The sequence below is a fragment of the Pseudophryne corroboree genome, chromosome 2 (assembly GCF_028390025.1).
Source record: "Pseudophryne corroboree isolate aPseCor3 chromosome 2, aPseCor3.hap2, whole genome shotgun sequence".
In the NCBI taxonomy this organism is placed as follows: domain Eukaryota; kingdom Metazoa; phylum Chordata; class Amphibia; order Anura; family Myobatrachidae; genus Pseudophryne; species Pseudophryne corroboree.
Genome location: NC_086445.1, coordinates 639,930,484 through 639,952,017, shown reverse-complemented (window position 1 = coordinate 639,952,017; position 21,534 = coordinate 639,930,484). Strand labels below are relative to the sequence as shown.

Genomic DNA, 21,534 nt, shown 5'->3' with positions numbered 1-21,534 from the left:
TGCAGTCTCTTCCCTTTGCCAGCTCAGCGTGTGGCTGCGGCTCCCATAGGGACATGCATGCAGCGCAGTATTAGATTTAAAGGGCCAGATGTGCCAAAAATAAGACATCACTAAAGCACCCAAATTTGAACTCCGTCTATAGGAGAGAGCCCTGTTACTCCAGCATTTTGCATTGTGCTTCCTAGTGTTCCACTTTTTAGTGCCCTGTTCCTGGTTCTTGCCTTCCCTATGCTTCATTCCTGGTTTCTGCATTTACTTGGCTCCGTTCCTGGTTCCTGCCTTCCCTTGTGCTCTGTTCCCATTTCCTGTCATCCTAGTGTTTGCCTCCTGACTCCATACCTTTTCCTCCAGCTCAAATCCTTTCTGTTTCTCTGTCATTTCCGTGTTTAACACTGCGCAGCAAAAATTACCAAACCAGCACCAGTGTATACCAGCCCCATATGGGGGAACCCAGACAGAGGGCTGAGACCTGCATGTCGGGTGCAGCGAAGCCTAAACCTCCTGCGGATACTTCGTGCCTCTGTACTGGGTCTCTGCGAATCCTAAAGTACAGGTATGCAGACTCAAATCCAACCGAGTGTTTTAACATGAGCTTACCAAGGGCAGCATCTAGAAGCTGCCAATCTGAGGATGAAAGCTGTGGTATAAGCAGGGTTTTTGTATAAAAAGCTTTCAGCAAACTTGCTTGGCAGCCCAGAGAGGCCACACAAAGTCTTACTTATTGCCCTAAAGCAGTGGTTCTCAAACTCAGTCCTCAGGACCCCACACAGGGCATGTTTTGCAGGTAACCCAGCAAGTGCACAGGTCTATTAATTACTCACTGACACATTTTAAAAGGTCCGCAGGTGGAGCTAATTATTTCACTTGTGATTTTGTGAGACCTGCAAAACGTGCACCATGTGGGGTCCTGGGGACCGAGTTTGAGAACCTGTGCCCTTAAAGTATCACCAAATTAAATGTTTATGCCTGTAAGCTTGCTCTTATGTGTGAGGTTTTGCATACAACTTCAGCATTCTTTGATTTCCCACAAATCTTGTGGAATTTCTTCTGAAGAACTACATGTTCCAGCATGCACTGCCAGATAATGAAGGGAATATTTGCATTGTTGAACCCCCAGCACTAGCATGTCCTTTGTAGTAAATGCCTGCCAGTACTTACTAGAAATAAATAGCATGAAAAGGAAATAATATAGACACATAATAAAGTAGTTTAATGGAATAGAACATTGAAACACCTTAGTTACCACCTATATGATAAAATCTCAGTTTGGTTATCAAATGAGAGAAGTATTTTTTTATTTTGTGGTATATTACACAGGTACACTGAGTCATTAAATTGCCATTACAGGGATCCCAATCTTTATCATTAATCCAGTTTACACTAAGCAACACAGAAAAGCCCCATCTTTCAATGGCTGGGCTGGAGGGAGACTTTTAAATTTCGTTTAATTGCTTCCTATAGAGGCAAAATGACTATAGCAGCCAGTCCAGTCCTGGTTTCCACTATGTCTAAGGTACCAATGGCTAATGATTCACTGTTACAATGGAAACCATCCATGCTGTAAAGCACTGGAACTATCACAACAAAGGATTCTCGATCTGTAGCACCTGACTTGTATTTATGGCAAATTAGACCACTTATGCAATCTAATGCATCAATGTCAAACCGCAGCTCCATTTCTTACCACTCCAGCCGAAACTGGTCACAGCCTTTAGAGGGGAGGCTCTAGAATGGGTAAAACCACTCAATGCATCCTGGATACCATTCTTCAAGATTTGGAGGCTTTTACTGGTGCTGTAAAGGTTTGCTGATCCTGAGACGATTCATTCGGTGTCCACTGAGACTTCTTTCCTGTTGGCCGAAGAATGACCTGTTAAGGGAAGTCAAGCTTTCAAGAACCAATACACTAAGAATTTTCATTCTCATAAGAACAGTAGCACTTCAAGATCTATATCAAAGCCACAGTCTAAGGATGTGAGAATTGCGTTTGTTTCACTTTCTTCCCCATTCAGTGGGTCCTCTGAGAACTCTTGTCCTCTGAATTTGTTGTACGCTCGGCCTTCCAAGTGTTCTACCATTGGGCGTATGCTCAAATTCTTAGGTTGACTCTGCAGCTGAAGAAGCTCTATTGTTTGAACTTCCTATAAATTCTGACAATGTCTTTTTGCTTCCGTTGGTTAGACCAAGAAAATCTTATAAGAAAAATAACCACCGTCTGAGGCCTTGAACCTGCCTGTCCCAGTAAATTTGTTCAAAGCCTTTCTTTTAAGTTTCCCTCAGCAGAGGCATAGCTAGGGTTTTCGGAGCCCAGGGCAAGATGGAAAATGGCACCCTCCCACCCCCCCACCCCCCCCAAAAAAAAAAAAAACACACACCAAAAGAAGCATGTGCGGCAAAAAATTGGCGTGGCCACGCGCCAGAAGGGGTGTGGCCACGCGCCAGAAGGGGTGTGGCCACTGAAAATGGCCCACAGTGCCAGATACAATGCCCCACTGTGCCAGATACATTGCCCCACAGTGCCAGATACATTGCCCCACTCAGTGCCAGATACATTGCCCCACTCAGTGCCAGATACATTGCCCCACTCAGTGCCAGATACATTGCCCCACTCAGTGCCAGATACATTGCCCCACTCAGTGCCAGATACATTGCCCCACTCAGTGCCAGATACATTGCCCCACTGTGCCCCCCCCCCCCCCGGTCACTCACCGCTTGACTTGTTGATATGTGAGGGGAGGAGAGCGCAGCGCAGTCCCTCTCCTTCCCCTCACCGCTCCAGGTCTCCGGTGGCTGTGTGGCGCCGGTTCGCTAGCCAATCAGAGCTCGCGGACCGGCAGCCAATCAGGAGCCGGTCCGCAAGCTCTGATTGGCTAACGCCGGAGACCGGACACACGCAGCGCTGCTGACAGCGCTGCTAGTGCTGGCAGTGGCGGTGAGGGGAGGGAGAGACGCTGCGCTCTCATCCCCTCACATTTCGGCGTGACGGGGGTGAGTGGGGCATGATGCCCTTGCCGCTGGCTGCGCCCCCCTTTCCTGGGCCTGCCAATGCACCCAGGGCACGTGCCCCACTCGCCCTACCCTTGTTACGCCTCTGTCCCTCAGATCTGTTTGGGTGTCCGGAGTCCACTCTAAAGGGGGTGGGTGGGATATGGTTATGAGCCGTGGATGCAACTCATCACTGTATCGGGTCCTGGTCATTGCCAAGTGACTGGGATGCCATGTCATGCTGGCTAAATTGGCTGATGGTCCCAATGGTTGCTAATCGACCACAGTAATTCCTGGTCCTGTCTGTTGCTAAGCAACCAGGATGCCTTTGTGCAGCTTTACAGCTGCAATCTATTTGCTCATTAGGGGGCTGATCTGCCTGACTCTCTGCCATTGGTCCCTGATCCTGATAAAAGGCAGACAGCCCTACACACCCTGGCTGGTGATAGTTTCTGTTTCCATAGTCTAGTTTCTAGTTGGAAGCCTTGTCAGCCGGTCCCTATTCCAGAAACAATCAAGTATTTGCTGTGTGTCAATGCATTTACTGTTGCTGAGGATCTTATTTGTGCTTTTCTGGGATCCCTGGCTAATTACCACTGCTATCTCACATTGGATTTCTGTGTAAACGCTGCATACCATTCAACCTTGGACTACAACTGTGGTTTCTTGTTTTATACATTTTTACTCTGCAGCTCTAATAAAAGTTATGAATACATCTATATTACTGTGGATGGTCCTTACAAACAGCAGTAACCATTGTGCTATATCCTTGTATTGCATTCAAGCTCTGTTTCAGATCTGTGCATTCACTACTCAATTGCGTTTCACCTGTTAAGTGTTCTGTATTCCAGGATACACATTACTGTTACGGTCGAGTTCATATCCACAGTCTGCATATTACTTCACTGAGAGATCCTTGCTACAACTTGCTTCTAAATGCTGAACACATATAGGATCCTACAGTCATCCTCCTGTTAACCATTTTCTTGCCATACTGTGTCTAGTTACTACTCCAGTCAATTTTGTAAGCTCTTCATGCTACAGATATAAGCAACATCCTAAGTACTGGTGTGTACATCATCGTGGGAGTAGTAGAGAGGGTTTAATTCTTAAACTGCCCTCCACCCCTTACACAATTGTGCTGGAGTTCCTTAACAGCCCCTCTATGCTCTACAAACCTCTACACCCCATATACTGCTTTATATCCCTTTTATACTTCTCTTAACCATTCTATACACCTCTTCTTCCCTCTGTACTGCTCTACACCACTCTATGCTTCTCTACACCCCTCTATACTACTTTACATCCCATTTTCTCTAACGTCCTAGTGGATGCTGGGGACTCCGTAAGGACCATGGGGAATAGACGGGCTCCGCAGGAGACATGGGCACTTTAAGAAAGAATTTAGATTCTGGTGTGCTCTGGCTCCTCCCTCTATGTCCCTCCTCCAGACCTCAGTTTGAATCTGTGCCCGGACGAGCTGAGTGCTGTTTAGTGAGCTCTCCTGAGCTTGCTATAAGAAAGTATTTTGTTAGGTTTTCTTTATTTTCAGGGAGCTCTGCTGGCAACAGACTCCCTGCATCGTGGGACTGAGGGACACAGGATCTCACCCTTTGTCGTCCGATCCCGGAGCTGCGCCGCCGTCCCCCTCGCAGAGCCGGAAGACAGAAGCCGGGTGAAAGAAGCAAGAAGACTTCGAAATCGGTGGCAGAAGACTCCAGTCTTCACTGAGGTAGCGCACAGCACTGCAGCTGTGCGCCATTGCTCCCACACTACACCCACATACTCCGGTCACTGTAAGGGTACAGGGCGCAGGGGGGGGGGGGGTGCCCTGGGCAGCAATTAGAGACCTCTTTGGCAAAAGTTTGCATATATACTGTTGGGCACTGTATATATGTATGAGCCCCCGCCAAAAATTGTACATGAAAGCGGGACAGAAGCCCGCCGTCGAGGGGGCGTGGCTTCTTCCTCAACACTCACCAGCGCCATGTTTTTTCTCCACAGCTCCGCTGAGAGGAAGCTCCCCGGCCTCTCCCCTGCAGATACACGGTAGAAGAGGGTAAAAAGAGAGGGGGGGGGGGCACATAATTAGGTGCAAAAATCAATATAAACAGCAGCTACTGGGTTAACATTAAGTTACTGTGTTATTCCTGGGTTAATAGCGCTGGGGTGTGTGCTGGCATACTCTCTCTCTCTCTCTCTCTCTCTCTCTCCAAAGGGCCTTATGGGGGAATTGTCTTCAGATGAGCATTCCCTGAGTGTGTGGTGTGTCGGTACGTGTGTGTCGACATGTCTGAGGTAAAAGGCTCCCCTAAGGAGGAGATAGAGCAAATATGTGTGTGAGAGGGTGTCTCCGTCGACAACGCCGACACCTGTTTGGATATGTGTAATTAAGTGCTAAGGTGAATTTATTGCACAAAAGATTAGAGAACAGACAGGGAATCTACCCATGTCTGTCCCTATGTCGCAGAGACCTTCAGAGTCTCTCAATGATCACTATCCAAAATAATAGACACTGATATCGACACAGAGTCTGACTCCAGTGTCGACTACGATAATGCAAAGTTACAGCCAAAATGGCAGAAAAGTATTCAATACATGATTATTGTAATAAAAGATGATTTGCATATCACTGATGACTCATCTGTCCCTGACACAAGGGTACACATGTTTAAGGGGAAGAAAGCTGAGGTAAATTTCCCTCCTCTCATGATGAAACAGAGCGGGAATCTCCAGACAAGAGACTGCAGTTTCCCACGAAGAATTCTCAGGCAGTATCCTTTCCCCACTAGGGCCAGGATACGATGGGAATCTTCCCCTAGGGTGTCACGTTTGCCCAAAAGGTAGCCCTGACGTAACAGCTATTCTCAGGGATCCTGCAGATAGCGTGCACACTCTGGTACACGACTCAGACCGGAGATTGTGTCGGCATGGGTTTATAGCGCTGTGGCAGCGTGGACAAGGTACCTTATCAGCAAAGATTGAGACCCTAGTATGTACGTATGTATGTATGTGTGTATGTATATATATATATATATATATGTATATATATATGTGTGTATATATATATATGTGTGTGTGTATATATATATGTATATGTATATATATATATATATATATATATATATATATAGATATAGATATATATATATATATATATATATATATATATATATATATATAGATAAACAAAGGAATACTCCCCTCAGTCCAGTATGGTACTTGGTGGAAGAAAATAGGCGGCACTCCAAGGTCTTTTTGAATAAACTTGTATTGAAAGATTACAGCATATACAGAGATATATATATATATATATATATATATATATATATATATTAAAGATGCTGTCTTAAGAGATATATATGATGTGCACCGGACATTTTTCGGGTTTTGGATTCGGTTCCGCGGCCGTGTTTTGGATTCGGACGCGTTTTAGCAAAACCTCACCGAAAAATTTTTGTTGGATTCGGGTGTTTTTTTTTACAAAAAACCCTAAAAAACAGCTTAAATCATAGAATTTGGGGGTCATTTTGATCCCATAGTTTTATTAACCTCAATAACCATAATTTCCACTCATTTCCAGTCTATTCTGAACACCTCACACCTCACAATATTATTTTTAGTCCTAAAATTTGCACCGAGGTCGCTGGATGGCTAAGCTAAGCGACACAAGTGGCCGACCCAAACACCTGGCCCATCTAGGAGTGGCACTGCAGTGTCAGACAGGATGGCACTTCAAAAAAAATAGTCCCCAAACAGCACATGATGCAAAGAAAAAAAGAGGCGCACCACAGGTATAGAATGTAGATGGATAGTATACTTAATGACAACACAGAGGTAGGTACAGCAGTGGCCTTCCGTACTGCTATTATATATAGTATACTGGTGGTCACTGTGTCAGCAAACTGCAAAACTAAAATGCACCACAGGTATAGAATGTAGATGGATAGTATACTTAATGACGACACAGAGGTAGGTACAGCAGTGGCCTACTGTACCGTAATGCTATATATTATATACTGGTGGTCACTGGTCAGCAAAACTCTGCACTGTACTCCTGCTATATAATACAGCCTCTCCCCAGTCCCCACAATTAAGCAGTTTGAGCACAGATATATGCAGCACACTGAGCACAGATATGGAGCGTTTTTTTCAGGCAGAGAACGGATAACTGGTGGTCACTGATCAGCAAAACTCTGCACTGTACTCCTCCTATATTATACAGCTGCTCCCCAGCCCTCCCCACAATTAAGCAATAGTGCACAATCAAGTTCAACAATAACGGAGAGGACGCCAGCCACGTCCTCTCCCTAACATTTCCAATGCACGAGTGAAAATGGCGGCGACGCAAGGCTACTTATATAGAATCCGAATCTGGTGAGAATCCGACAGCGGGATGATGACGTTCGGGCGCGCTCGGGTTACCCGAGCCATACGGGAGAATCAGAGTATGGCTCGGACCCGTGTAAAAAGGGTGAAGTTCGGGGGGGTTCTGTTTCCGAGAAACCGAACCCGCTCATCACTAATATATATATATATATATATATATATATATATATATATATATAAAACATGCCCAAAGAGACATGAGTCTACTGGATCCTAGAGTCAAAGCTATGTCGATTTCTGCTTGACGTGTCCTGTAGAATATGCAATGGACAGATGATGTCGACTTAAGTGGCATATGGAAGGCTGAGGATTGTGTGGAGAAGGGTTCTCGGACCTGGTCTCCACAACTATAGCTGGTAATTCTGATATTTTGCCTTATATTCCTGCACAGCCTAGGAAAGCACGACATTATCAAATGCAGCCTTTCGAACAAAGAAACAAGAAAGTCCGAGGTGCGTCCTTTCTTGACAGAGGAAAGAAGCTGCACAATACAGCTAGTTCCCAGGAACAGAAGTCCTCCCCGGCCTCTACAAAATCCACCGCATGTCGCTGGGGCTCCACAGGCAGAGCTGGGCCCGGTGGGGGCACGCCTTCGTAAGTTCAGCCACAAGTGGGTTCACTCCCTGTTAGATCCCTGGGCAATAGATATTGTGTCTCAGGGATACAAGCTGGACTTTGAGTAGATGCCTCCTCACCGACGGCCCTGCCAGCTTCCCCCACGAGAGGGAAACAGTGTTAACTGCAATTCGCAAATTGTATCTTCCACAGGTGGTGGTCAAGGTTCCCCTCCTTCAACAAGGAGGGGGTTATTATTCGACCATGTTGTAGTCCCGAAACCAGACAGTTCGGTCAGACCCATATTGATTTAAAATCCCTGAACATATACCTGAAAAGGTTCAAGTTCAAGATGGAATCGCTAAGAGCGGTCATTGCAAGCCTGAAAGGGGGAGATTTTATGGTGACTCTGGACATAAAGGATGCATACCTTCATGTCCCCATTTATCCACCTCATCAGGCGTACCTCAGAATTGTGGTACAGGATTGTCATTACCAATTTCAGACGTTGCCGTTTGGTCTCTCCACGGCCCCGAGAATATTCACCAAGGTAATGGCGGAAATGATGGTGCTCCTGCGGAAGCAAGGTGTCACTATTATCAGGTACTTGGACGATCTCCTCATAAAAGCGAGATCAAGAGAGCAGTTGCTGAACAACTTATCACTTTCTCTGGAAATGTAACGGCAACACGGCTGGATTCTATATATTCCAAAGTCGCAGTTGGTTCCTACAGCTCATCTGCCTCTCCTAGGCATGATCCTAGACAGACCAGAAAAGGGTTTATCTCCCGATAGAGAGCACTCAGGAGCTCGTGACACTGGTCAGGAATCTATTAAAACCAAAACAGGTGTCAGTGCATCACTGCACTCGAGTCCTGGGAAGGATGGTGGCATCATACGAGGCCATTCCCTTCGGCAGGTTCCATGCGAGGACCTTCCAATGGGACTTACTGGACAAGTGGTCCGGATCACATCTTCAGATGCATCGGTTAATCACCCTATCCCACAGGGCCAGGGTGTCTCTCCTGTGGTGGCGGCAGAGTGTTCATCTTCTCGAAGGTCGCAGATTCGGCATTCAGGACTGGGTCCTGGTGACCACGGATGCAAGCCTCCGAGGGTGGGGGGCAGTCACACAGGGGAAAAATTTCCAAGGGCTGTGGTCAAGTCAGGAGACTTGCCTTCACATCAACATCCTGGAACTAAGGGCCATATACAACGCCCCACGTCAAGCGGAGTCCTGGCTTTGCGACCAACCGGTTCTGATTGTCAGACAACATCACCGCAGTGGCTCATGTAAACCGCCACAAGGAGCAGGGTGGCGATGGAAGAAGCCACCAGAATTCTTCGCTGGGCGGAGAATCACGTAAGCGCACTGTCAGCAGTGTTCATTCCGGGAGTGGACAACTGGGAAGCAGATTTCCTCAGCAGGCACGACCTCCACTCGGGAGAGTGGGGACTTCATCAAGAAGTCTTCACGCAGATTGCAAGTCGGTGGGAACTGCCACAGGTGGACATGATGGCATCCCGCCTCAACAAAAAGCTGCAGAGATATTGCGCCAGGTCAAGAGACCCTCAGGCGATAGTTGTGGATGCACTGGTGACACCGTGGGTGTTCCCGTCGGTCTATGTATTTCCTCCTCTTCCTCTTATACCCAAGGTGCTGAGAATCATAAGGAAAAGAGGAGTGAGAACAATACTCATTGTTCCGGATTGGCCAAGAAGGACTTGGAATCCAGATCTGCAAGAAATGCTCACAGAGGACCCGTGGCCTCTGCCTCTAGGACAGGACTTGTGCAACAGGGGCCCTGTCTGTTCCAAGACTTACCGCGGCTGCGTTTGGCGGCATGGCGGTTGAACGCCGGATCCGATCAGAAAAAGTCATTCCGGATAAGGTCATTCCTACACTGATAGAGGCTAGGAAGGATGTGACGGCTCAACATTATCACCGTATATGGCGAAAATATGTGGCTTGGTGTGAGGCCAGGAATGCCCCTACGGAGGAATTCCAGCTGGGCCTTTTCCTTCACTTCCTACAGTCGGGAGTGACTTTGGGCCTTAAATTGGGTTCCATTAAGGTTCAGATTTCGGCCTCATCCATTTTCTTTCAAAAAGAACTGGCTTCCATGCCTGAAGTTCAGACGTTTGTAAAAGGAGTGCTGCATATTCAGCCCCCTTTTGTGCCTCCAGTGGCACCTTGGGATCTTAACGTGGTGTTGAGTTTCCTGAAATCACACTGGTTTGAACCACTCAAAACGGTGGAAGTAAAATATCTCGCGTGGAAGGTGGTCATGCTATTAGCCTTGGCTTCGGCTAGGCGTGTGTCAGAATTGGCGGCTTTGTCACATAAAAGCCCTTATCTGGTTTTCCATGCGGATAGAGCAGAATTGCGGACCCGCCCACAATTTTTGCCGAAAGTGGTTTCATCCTTTCATATAAACCAACCTATTGTGGTGCCTGTGGCTACTACTGACTTGGAGGATTCCGAGTCACTGGATGTAGTCGGGGCTTTGAAGGTTTATGTAATCAGAACGGCTAAGGTCAGGAAAACCGAATCTTTGTTTATCCTGTATGCTTCCAACAAGCTTGGGGCGCCTGCTTCAAAGCAAACTATTGCTCGCTGAATCTGTAACACGATTCAGCAGGCTCATTCTGCCAGCTGGGTTGCCGCTGCCTAAATCAGTTAAGGCCCATTCCACAAGGAAGGTGGGCTCTTCTTGGGCGGCTGCCCGAGGGGTCTCGGCATTACAGCTTTGCCGAGCGGCTACTTGGTCAGGTTCAAACACCTTTGCAAAGTTCTACAAGTTTGATACCCTGGCTGAGGAGGACCTTGTGTTTGCTCATTTGGTGCTGCAGAGTCATCCGCACTCTCCCGCCCGTTTGGGAGCTTTGGTATAATCCCCATGGTCCTTACGGAGTCCCCAGCATCCACTAGGACGTTAGAGAAAATAAGATTTTACTTACCGGTAAATCTATTTCTCGTAGTCCGTAGTGGATGCTGGGCGCCTATCCCAAGTGCGGACTTCTTCTTCTGCAATGCTTGTAAATAGTTATTGCTTAAATAAGGGTTATGTTATAGTTGCATTAGAGTTTATCTGATGCTCTGTGATTGTTCATACTGTTAACTGGGTAAAGTTATCACAAGTTATACGGTGTGGCTGGTATGAGTCTTACCTTGATTCCCAAAATCCTTTCCTTGTACTGTCAGCTCTTCCGGGCACAGTTTCTCTAACTGAGGTCTGGAGGAGGGACATAGAGGGAGGAGCCAGAGCACACCAGAATCTAAATTCTTTCTTAAAGTGCCCATGTCTCCTGCGGAGCCCGTCTATTCCCCATGGTCCTTACGGAGTCCCCAGCATCCACTACGGACTACGAGAAATAGATTTACCGGTAAGTAAAATCTTATTATACTTCTCTTTACCCCTCTATACTGCTCTCCACCCATCTACGTATCTCTATACTGCTCTGCATTCCTTTATGCTCCTCTACATACCACTGTACTGCTCTACACCACTCTCTGCTCCTCTACGTCCCTCTATACTGCTTTACACTCCTCTATGCTCCTCTGCATCCCTCTATACTGCTTTAAATCCCTTTATACTTCTTTACTTACCTCTATACTGCTCTACATAACTTTATCTCCTCTGCACCCCTCAATTCTGCTCTACTTCCCTCTGTACTGCTCTACGCCTCTCTATTCTCCCTTTACATCCCTCTATACAGCTCTTCAGTACCTTAAACTGCAGCGCTGTGCATGAGATCCCCCAGCAGGAGAGTGCTCCCAGGCAGCCACTTGCCTTCATAGACAGCTGTCATAAACTAAAAGCAAGTCACTTATAATGTGCCCAACAAAGCCGGATCAACTAAGTTCACACAGCAAAATATAAAGTATACAGGCGTGCTTGTTGCTTGATCTATGTGTATAATGAGTAATATGATACTTGGTGTATATATATCCATAATAATACTATCAGTAAGGATTACTGTGTTTACTATCAGAGTGCCGCCTTTGGGACATTTGCATGATACATACTACCCCGGCAGTGCGTTTGAAGGTCATCTGGCTAGGTTTATTTCTTTGTGAGCATCTGAGTGCTGGAATCGGGAGCACTGTAAACAGTGTCGGACTGGGGCATGTAGGACCCACCGGGGGGATGCGGTGTTAGGGGTATGGCCAGTCTGCAGAGGGGGTATGGCCTGCACTCTCATTGGTTTGACTAACCATTAGAGCAGTGATTTTCAACCGGTTTGCCGCGGCACAATGGTGTGCCGCCTGCGGCTGTCGTATGTGGCGCCGCCACCAGAGATCCCTGCTGCTCGGCCCTGGCTGCTGCCGTCTTCAATATACAATGACCGCGGAAGAGCTGCCTGCACTGCCCGATAGCGATACTGTACGTGTATAGCAGCGCAGGCAGCTCTTCCGCAGTCAGTGTATAGTGAAGACGGCAGCTCTCCTTCGGGCCCGCCCGTGACCCTTACGACGTGGTGTGACACATAGGGTAACGTACACCACATCGCCATCCCGCCCATGCTGCTCTGCTCCTCACTGCTCCTGCCGCTAAGGGGGAAAAGAGAACATGTTTGGGCCAGTGCTTTTATTACTATGGCAGACAGTGTCTGGTGGCATTACTATGGGGGACAGTGTGAGTGATGGTATTACTATGGGGGACAGTGTGTGTGGTGGCATTACTATGAAGGACAGTGTGTGGTGGCATTACTATGGGGGACAGTGTGGAGAAATTACTATGGGGGCAATGTGTGCAATTACAAATGGGGACAGTGTGTGGTGGCATTACTATTGGGGGCAATGTGTGCCAATGCTATGGGTGGCAGTGTGATGGCATTAATGTGTGTGGAATTACTGTGCAGACAGTGTGTTCAATTACTGTGGGGGCCAGTGCAGTATTTTAATTACTGTTGGGGACAATGTGTGTGTGTTTTTTCCCTTGGTGACCAATATATGTTTGTTTTATTTCCCCATGTGTGTGTTGTTTTCCGTTGGTTACTGATGGTGTGCTTTGGCAATTTTAAAATCTTGTTCGGTTTGCCGCGAACTGAAAAAGGTTGAAAATCACTGCATTAGACAGTGCAATGTCTGGGCCCCTTCATAAATATATAAATAAATTCAGCTGCTGCATGCATGCTAATGTGCCAGATTAATAACCACAATGCACTGCAGAAAATACACCATAGTCAAGTATAAGATAACATACAGTATGTAGTATATTTCAAGTGAACATTCTAGAACCTGACCCTTAGAGCACGAGGTTGGCCCTCAGGCAGTAGGGCTCACCAGTGATTTCCCCTGTACCCCTGTGGGCCAGTCCAAGCCTAGTAATAATAATAATAATAAAAAAAAAATATATATATATATATATATATATTTATTTATTTTACTGTGCCACAAATTAAAACAACACTCACAAGTCGCAACCCTTTATAATGTAGCAGCTCTATAATGACACTCCCAATATATAGGGCGTCTGCTGGTGCCCAAAAGTACAGGGATGGTAAGTCCCTGAATTGTGTGGATCTATGAAGGAGAGGGATGGGGGGTAGCGACCAATGGTGTCTAGAACAAATTCATAAGAGATATTTAAATATTTAAAACATTTAATATCAGTTTTAACAAAACAATACTTGTCAGTGCTGGAACTCCGTTCCAGCACTGACCACACACCCTGCTCCTCTGAGAATCATCCGAGCATCAGCCCCCTGTCCTCACACACCGGTCCTAGGCAGCCACCTTTGTGCATGGGAGATCACAGCCACTACACCCCTGCCCCCAGGTGATGCCGATCCGGGCCAGTGATGTCATCGGATAACCAGCGGGAGCGTGCAGTCAGCAAGAGGTGTACTAAAGGAGGTAAAAACAAGGGAGAATTACCACCAGGATACCATAGATTACATCTAATTTCACTGCATATTGAAAGAGTGACATTTTTGCCATTAAGAAAGGTGGTTGGAATTCCACCATATACGGTACACCTTAAATTTGTAGGTGTGATACCGAAGGTGTTGGGCACACTGTTTTACATAATACTACACTAGTAGGCGCCTATTCTCACCCTTTGTTTTTCAGATTTTAAAAAGGTACGCTTGAACAGCAAACCACAGGAGGAAAGGGCTGCCACCCCTTAAAAAGGAATCTAGGGGAGTGTATTAGGAAACAAAAGCGATCAATATAACAGCAAAGAAAACCGAACGGCTCGGGTTGTTTAAAAGGGTTTTGCGCCTATTACCACCCTAATTTGTTGCGTGTGTACATATATATATTTATTATAATGTGATGTGCACCGGATATTTTTCGGGTTTTGGATTCGGACGCGTTTTGGCAAAACCTCCCTGAAATTTTTTGGTCGGATTCGGGTGTGTTTTGGATTCGGGTGTTTTTTTTATAAAAAACACTCAAAAACCGCTTAAATCATAGAATTTGGGTGTCATTTTGATCCCATAGTATTATTAACCTCAATAACCATAATTTCCACTCATTTTCAGTCTATTCTGAACAGCTCACACCTCACAATATTATTTTTAGTCCTAAAATTTGCACCGAGGTCGCTGGATGACTAAGCTAAGCGACCCAAATGGCCGACACAAACACCTGGCACATCTAGGAGTGGCACTGCAGTGTCAGACAGGATGGCACTTCAAAAAAATAGTCCCCAAACAGCACATGATGCAAAGAAAAATGAAAGAAAAAAGAGGTGCAGGCATCGCAACCGACACAATTGGACTCTCCTTGGGGATTTGTGATTTAGAAGAACGCACAGTTCTTTGCTGTGCTTTTGCCATCTTAACTCTTAAGTTTTCTAGCAGGAGGATGATCCTCATGTGAGGCTGAACCACTAGCCTTGAACATAGGCCAGGCCCTCAGCGGTTCCTTGCCACTTCGTGTCGTAAATGGCACATTGGCAAGTTTACGCTTCTCCTCAGACGATTTAGATTTAGATTTTTGGGTCATTTTACTGAGCTTTTATTTTTGGGGATTTTACATGCTCTCTACTATGACATTGGGCATCGGCCTTGGCAGACGACGTTGATGGCATTTCATCGTCTCGGCCATGACTAGTGGCAGCAGCTTCAGCACGAGGTGGAAGTGGATCTTGATCTTTCCCTATTTTACCCTCCACTTTTTTGTTCTCCATTTTTTAATGTGTGGAATTATATGCCAGTAATATATCAATAGCAATGGCCTACTACTATATACACTGCGCACAACTGAAATGCACCACAGGTATGGATGGATAGTATACTTGACGACACAGAGGTAGGTAGAGCAGTGGCCTACTGTACCGTACTGCTATATAGTATATACTGGTGGTCAGCAAACTGTGCAAAACTGAAATGCACCACAGGTATGGATGGATAGTATACTTGACGACACAGAGGTAGGTAGAGCAGTGGACTACTGTACCGTACTGCTATATATATATAGTTATACTGGTGGTCAGCAAAATTCTGCACTGTCCTACTATATACTACAATGCAGCACAGATATGGAGCGTTTTTCAGGCAGAGAACGTATAATACTGGTGGTCACTGGTCAGCAAAACTCTGCACTGTCCTCCTACTATATAATACTGCTGGTCCCCAGTCTCCACAATAAAGCAATTAGCACACTGAGCACAGATATTTGCAGCACACTGAGCACAGTCAGATATGGAGCGTATTTCAGGCAGAGAACGTAGATATTTGCACTTGCAGCACACTGAGCACAGATATTTGCAGCACACTGAGCACAGATATTTGCAGCACAATTTGCAGCCCACTGAACATAGAAACTGAGAGGACGCCAGCCACGTCCTCTCACTATTATTTCCAATGCACGAGTGAAAATGGCAGCGACGCGCGGCTCCTTATATAGAATACGAATCTCGCGAGAATCCGACCGCGGGATGATGACGTTCGGGCGCACTCTGGTTAACCGAGCAAGGCGGGAGGATCCGAGTCTGCCTCGGACCCGTGTAAAATGGGTGAAGTTCGGGGGGGGGGGGGGGGGTTTGGATCCGAACCCGCTCATCACTAATAAATATATATATATATATATATATATATATATATATTTATTCACACACACTCTACTGATTTTATTAAATGTAATAAATAATAATAAAAAAAAAAAAAAGGAAAAAATGTTTTTCTGCAGCGGGTTACACTGGTATTCCACAGGGAATAACTTGGGATGTAGAGTTGGATCTTGATCCGAGGCACCAACAGGCTAAAAACTTTGATTGTTCCCAGGATGCACCACACCACCACTTCTATAAACCCCTCCTCCGTGCACAGGAGCTCAGTTTTAAAGTTGGTTCCTGCAGTGCAGGTCACTAACAGGTGTGGGCTGCCTTAGGCAGCCTTGAAGAAATTAAGAAAAGCTTTTACTATTATGCGGAGCCGCAGCACTTCTATGTCTGGGAGACATGCCGTATCTAATATATATAGTGCTACACAGTCTATACATCTTAGCGTATTTTTTCTGTGTATTTCAGTCACCCCATACCGATTCATTTCTCGGTTTGTGTCCTGCTTTTATTAGCACATAAATCAGGGGATTACGGTATTACTACCTATATACTACCTATATATGGCTATATTGTATTGTGTGACCCGCGGCTACATTCCTCATAATGTCTGCCACACAGGGCGGGAATTCCGTGGACGCTACTACTACAGGCAGTGCTGCTCCTACAGATTTACCCAGAGGGAAACCTGCTGCTAGGGATGTGGGTGCTAGTTCACTTACATCTCCCACTCCACCGGTGGCCCCCGTGGCCAACCAAGAGCCACCATTGGCTGCCTTCTCTTGTATGCTAAATACTTTGATAACATGTCTTACACCCCCTGTGGTACTACCTGTGCCATTGCAGCCGCAAATTGTCCCTGTAGTTAATCCGCCTTGGGCGGACACACTAACCAGATACAGGGTTTGAATAAATCCTTGGTTAAACAGAAGTCTACACCTCCGCCCTCGAGGGCTAGGGGGCCCTGTAAGCGTGTGATTTCCTCTGATTCCGACTCGGCGGCCTCTGATGGGGAGCATGCACCTCAGGTTGATGTCCCTGAATTAGTGGGAACTATCAAAATAGTTCTCCAGATTGATGAAGCTGATCCCACTACTGCATCAAAAAAGCCTGATAAAGCGTCAGAAGGTAGCAAAGGTAGTTTTCTCTCACGGGTACGTGGTCTCCTTCACGAGACATCCCCTTCGACAGTTGTGCACAACGGTCATCCCATATGGACCCGTTGGAGGCACGAGCTCTACACTGGGTTGACCAATCCCTCCTGGAGACAGGAGTGGTGGTGCCGGTGCCTATCTCTCAAAGAGGGAGGGGCTACTACTCAACCCTGTTTCTAGTACCGAAACCCAATGGGTCTTTCCAGCCAATTCTCAACCTCAAGTTACTGAACAAGTTTGTGAGAGTTTCCAAGTTCCGTATGGAAACACTGCGCTCCATTGTACTGGCCATGGAACCTGGGGATTACATGGTATTCCTGGATCTACAGGATGCTTACCTGCATATACCTATTGCCATTTCGCATCTGCAATATCTGCGGTTTGCTATTGACAACCTCCATTATCAATTCAGGGCTCTGCCGTTTTGGACGGACTACGGCCCCTTGGATTTTCATCAAGGTCATGGCCGTGATGACAGCTCATCTACGTCAGCAGGGAATCAGAACCCTGCCGTACCTGGACGACCTGCTGATCTTGGCGACCTCCCAAGATGTCCTCCTGAGTGATCTCCAGCTGACGGTGCAATTCCTCACAGCCTACGGATGGCTGATCAATTGGAAAAAGTCCTCCCTGTGCGGTGCATGGTGCACCTGAGGGCCCTACTGGATACGCTCAGCCGGAGGCTGTTTCCGTCTCCAGAGAAGGTTCTGAGGCTTCAGGACAAGATCAGATACTTCCACTCTCACCCAAAAGTGTCCATTCACTCGGCGATGCAAGTACTAGGCATGATGATGTCGACTTTCGACATGGTGGAGTATGGTCAATTCCATTCTCGCCCTCTCCAACGGTTAATCCTATCCAAGTGGGACAGTCTGCCTCAGTGGCTCAGGTCTCAAATGATGATCCTGACTCTGGAGGTCCGCTTATCCCTGTCCTGGTGGCTCCAGGATCAATAGTTAAGCAGGGGCCGTCCCTTCTGGATTCCCAACTGGGTCCTCCTGACAACGGACGCCAGTCTGAGGGGCTGGGTCATGGTGTTCGAGCAACACTCTCTCTCCAAGGTTGCAGGACCCAGGAGGAGTCCCCATCAACAGTCTGGAATTGCGGGCAGTGTTCAACGCTTTGACACTAGCCCAGCCTCTGTTAAGGTACAGGCCTGTTCAAGTACAGACTGACAACACCACCGCGGTGGCATACATAAACCATCAAGGTGGCACTCGAAGCCGAAACGTAATAATGTAAGTGTCCAGAATTCTTCAATGGGCGGAACGCCATCTGCCAGCAATATCGGCAGTGTTCATTCCGGGTGTCCTCAACTGGGAAGCGGATTTCCTCAGTCATCAGGGCGTACACACCGGAGAGTGGAGCCTTCATCTGGAGGTGTTTAAACTCCTAATGGACAAGTGGAGCCTACCTGATGGCGTCTCGACACAATTATAAAGTTCCGGTCTTCGGATCACGGACAAGGGATCCTCAAGCAGCGTTCGTGTACGCACTGGCAATTCCCATGGAAATTTCGACTACCATGCGTGTTCCCTCAGGTGTCACTCCTGCCCAGGGTTCTGCGGAAGTTCAAGCAAGAAGGAGGAATGCTGCTTCTAGTCGCTCCAGCTTTGCCCAGACGGCATTTGTTCTCAGACCTGCAGGGTCTATCGATGGAACGTCCTCTACTACTTCCTCAACGCCCAGACCGCCTCGTTCAGGGCCCTAGTGTCTACCCAGACCTAGCCAGGCTGGCTTTGACGGCGTGGCTCTTGAAGCGTCACTCCTGAGGGCCCAAGGATTTTCTGAGGCGGTCATCCAAACTATGCTGAAGGCCCATAAACCGGCTTCGGTTTGGATTTACTACAGGGTCTGGAACTCTTGCTTTACCTGGTGTGCTGCTAAGAACTGCTAAGGTTCATATTTCTGTCTTGTCTGTGTGGTTTCAGAGGAAAATTGCGTCTATTCCTGACATTCATACTTTCACTAAGGGTGTTTTTTGCGGATACAACCTCCCTATGTCCCTCCTGTGGCTCCATGGGATCTGTCTGTTGTCCTTAATGCCCTGCAAGGGTCTCATTTGAGCCTCTTGATTCTGTGGACCTGAAATGGCATACTATTAAGGTCCTGTTCCTGTTGGCTATTGCCTCTGCTAGAAGAGTGTCGGACTTAGGCGCTTTGTCCTGTGGTCCGCCCTTCCTGATATTTTGTTGTGACCAGGCATTTCTCCGTACTCGCCCTGGTTATCTGCCTAAGGTGGTGTCATCTTTCCACCTTAACCAAGAGATTGTGGTTCTGGCCTTTATCTCTCCTGGTTTGTCTTCCAAAGAGAGGTTTTTGGATGTGGTACAGGCTCTCCGTATATATATGTGGAGAGGACTTCCTCTTCGTACTGGGTGGTTTTCACAAACATGGCTGGCCTGCAAACAAGCAAACTTTGGGCAGATGGATTAGAATGCTGATTGCACAAGCTTATGCGCAGGCTGGTCTCCCAGCTCCTGCTGCTATCAAGGCCCATTCTACTCTGTGTTGGACCTTCTTGGGCGGGTTGCCATGGTGCGTCCGCAGAACAATTGTGCAAGGCGGCTACATGGTCTTCTGTGAACACGTTCATCAGGTTCTATGCCTTTGATACTTCCGCCTCCCAGGATTCCTCCTTTGGACGCGGGATTCTTGTGCCTGCTACAGTGCGTCCCCTCCCATGAGGAACTGCTTTAGGACATCCCCGATGTTATTCCCTGTGGAATACCAGTGTACCCCGCTGTAGAAAAGGAGATTTATGGTAGACTTACCATTGTTAAATCTTTCTGCGAGGTACACTGGATTCCACAGGGTGCCCACTATGACGCACTTAGCTTCTTTGGGTTTGTATGGCATTGGCCGCCAGAGCTGGATTAAGGCTTTGGGGGGCCCTCATTCAGATGTGGACAGAGTAGCTATCGCTGCTGCTTACATAAAAGCAGCAGCGATAGCACTAATGTGGTATTGTAGCAGTAGGTGTAATGCCTCCAGCTGCATTACTGATATGAACTATGTCCAAGGATGGGGATTTAGTTGGTCACAATACTGACGGTTACATCCCGAACCCCCTAAATCCCGACAAGCATTGGCTGGCTGCGTGACTCAAGGGGTTGCGCAAGCTGGCCGCCACAATACCTACCAAGTGGTCAAGAAATATTCGTTCTCTGACAGAGATCCTGGCCTACTGTGTCCCCGGAGACACGCCTCTGTTTGAAGAAATGGAGGCCGTCGCTGCCCCAAACGGCATCAGACTGTCAATCACTGACAGTCTGATGCCGTCTTATCTCCGGCGCCACAGACCCGTACTGTGCACATCACTTCCCCAGCCTCTGTGCTGTCCCCAGCATCATTCACACAGCAGGGGGGAGCGTTCCCTCTGTACCTTTTTTCCATACCCGAAAAACAGGACAATCCCACCAAAACGTGATGGTTGGCAGGAGATGCATGCATTCATACTTTTATATATATATATATATATATATATATATATATATATATATACATATACAGTCTCACACGTTTACACATGCATATATACTGTTACACACATACACCTACATTCACACAGTCACACACATTCACAAACATACAGTCACACACTTATACACATATATACATTTGTCACACACAGTCAGAAACATATACACCTACCACAATCAATCACACACTTATACCCATATTATACATATACTGTAGAGTGTTCCTCTCCTCCCTCTTACCTCACTATCACACACTGACTGGGTGGGCTGTGGGCACATGTCTGTAGCTGCTCCTACTGCCTTCTCCCCTCCCTCCTCTCACATGCTGCCTGCAGTGAAACTGAAAGCAGTGCTGTGTAGCCCCGCCCCCTGGCTCGGATTCCACCCCTATGCCCTCTCCCTCTTCTTTAATGTATGCAGCTTGCAGTGCACTTTGCACTGCAGCTGCACACTGAACTGTGGGGCCCCTGGCACATAGTTGCCTACCCTCCCGCATCCCGCGGGAGACTCCCGATTCACGCTGGAGTCTCCTGCTGCCCCGCAAACCTTAACCCAAACCCCGGATTCCTCACTGCCCCGCTGGCTATCCAAGCTGCACATGCACGACGGGTCAGGACCTGCAGCCATGAAGAAGCAGACGAGGAGCGACCACCCCCACTAACCTCCGTGCTCTGCCTAGACAGGAAGTGTGCTTACTTTCACTTCCTGCCGAGGCTGCTGAGCTGAACTGCCAGACAGAGACCTCGGCGGGAGAAGCAGTAGAAGGACCTGCCCACTCAGCACCACCACTCACTGACAGCATGGGAGGGACACAAGAGGTAAGAGCTGGATGCGGAGGGAGGCAGAGACGTGGAGAGGAGTGCTGACAACACTGCGGAGGGGAGGGGGGGGGGCAGAAATATGGGGGATGATAACACTGCAAAAGGGTGAGGCAGAGACATGGAGAAGGGG

At 47.4% G+C, this 21,534-nt stretch overlaps 1 protein-coding gene and 1 long non-coding RNA gene across 6 annotated transcripts in view; one reads left to right on the top strand and one right to left on the bottom strand.

Moving 5' to 3' along the window:
- The window catches only part of LOC135041630 (endosome/lysosome-associated apoptosis and autophagy regulator 1-like), a 480,370-nt gene that overhangs the window by 169,884 nt on the left and 288,952 nt on the right, over positions 1–21,534 (top strand). The window contains exon 1 of one of the 5 annotated variants that reach the window (XM_063954953.1): positions 21,033–21,401. The exons of the other annotated variants lie outside the window; for them this stretch is intronic. The gene's annotated coding sequence lies outside the window, so the exon portion shown is untranslated. Of the gene's footprint in view, positions 1–21,032; positions 21,402–21,534 lie in introns of those variants that run through there. 5 annotated transcript variants of the gene reach the window in all.
- The window catches only part of LOC135041707 (uncharacterized), a 96,475-nt gene continuing 76,179 nt past the window's right edge, over positions 1,239–21,534 (bottom strand). Inside the window, exon 3 of the long non-coding RNA XR_010235093.1 lies at positions 1,239–1,851. This is a non-coding gene — a long non-coding RNA (uncharacterized LOC135041707). The remainder of the gene's footprint in view (positions 1,852–21,534) is intronic.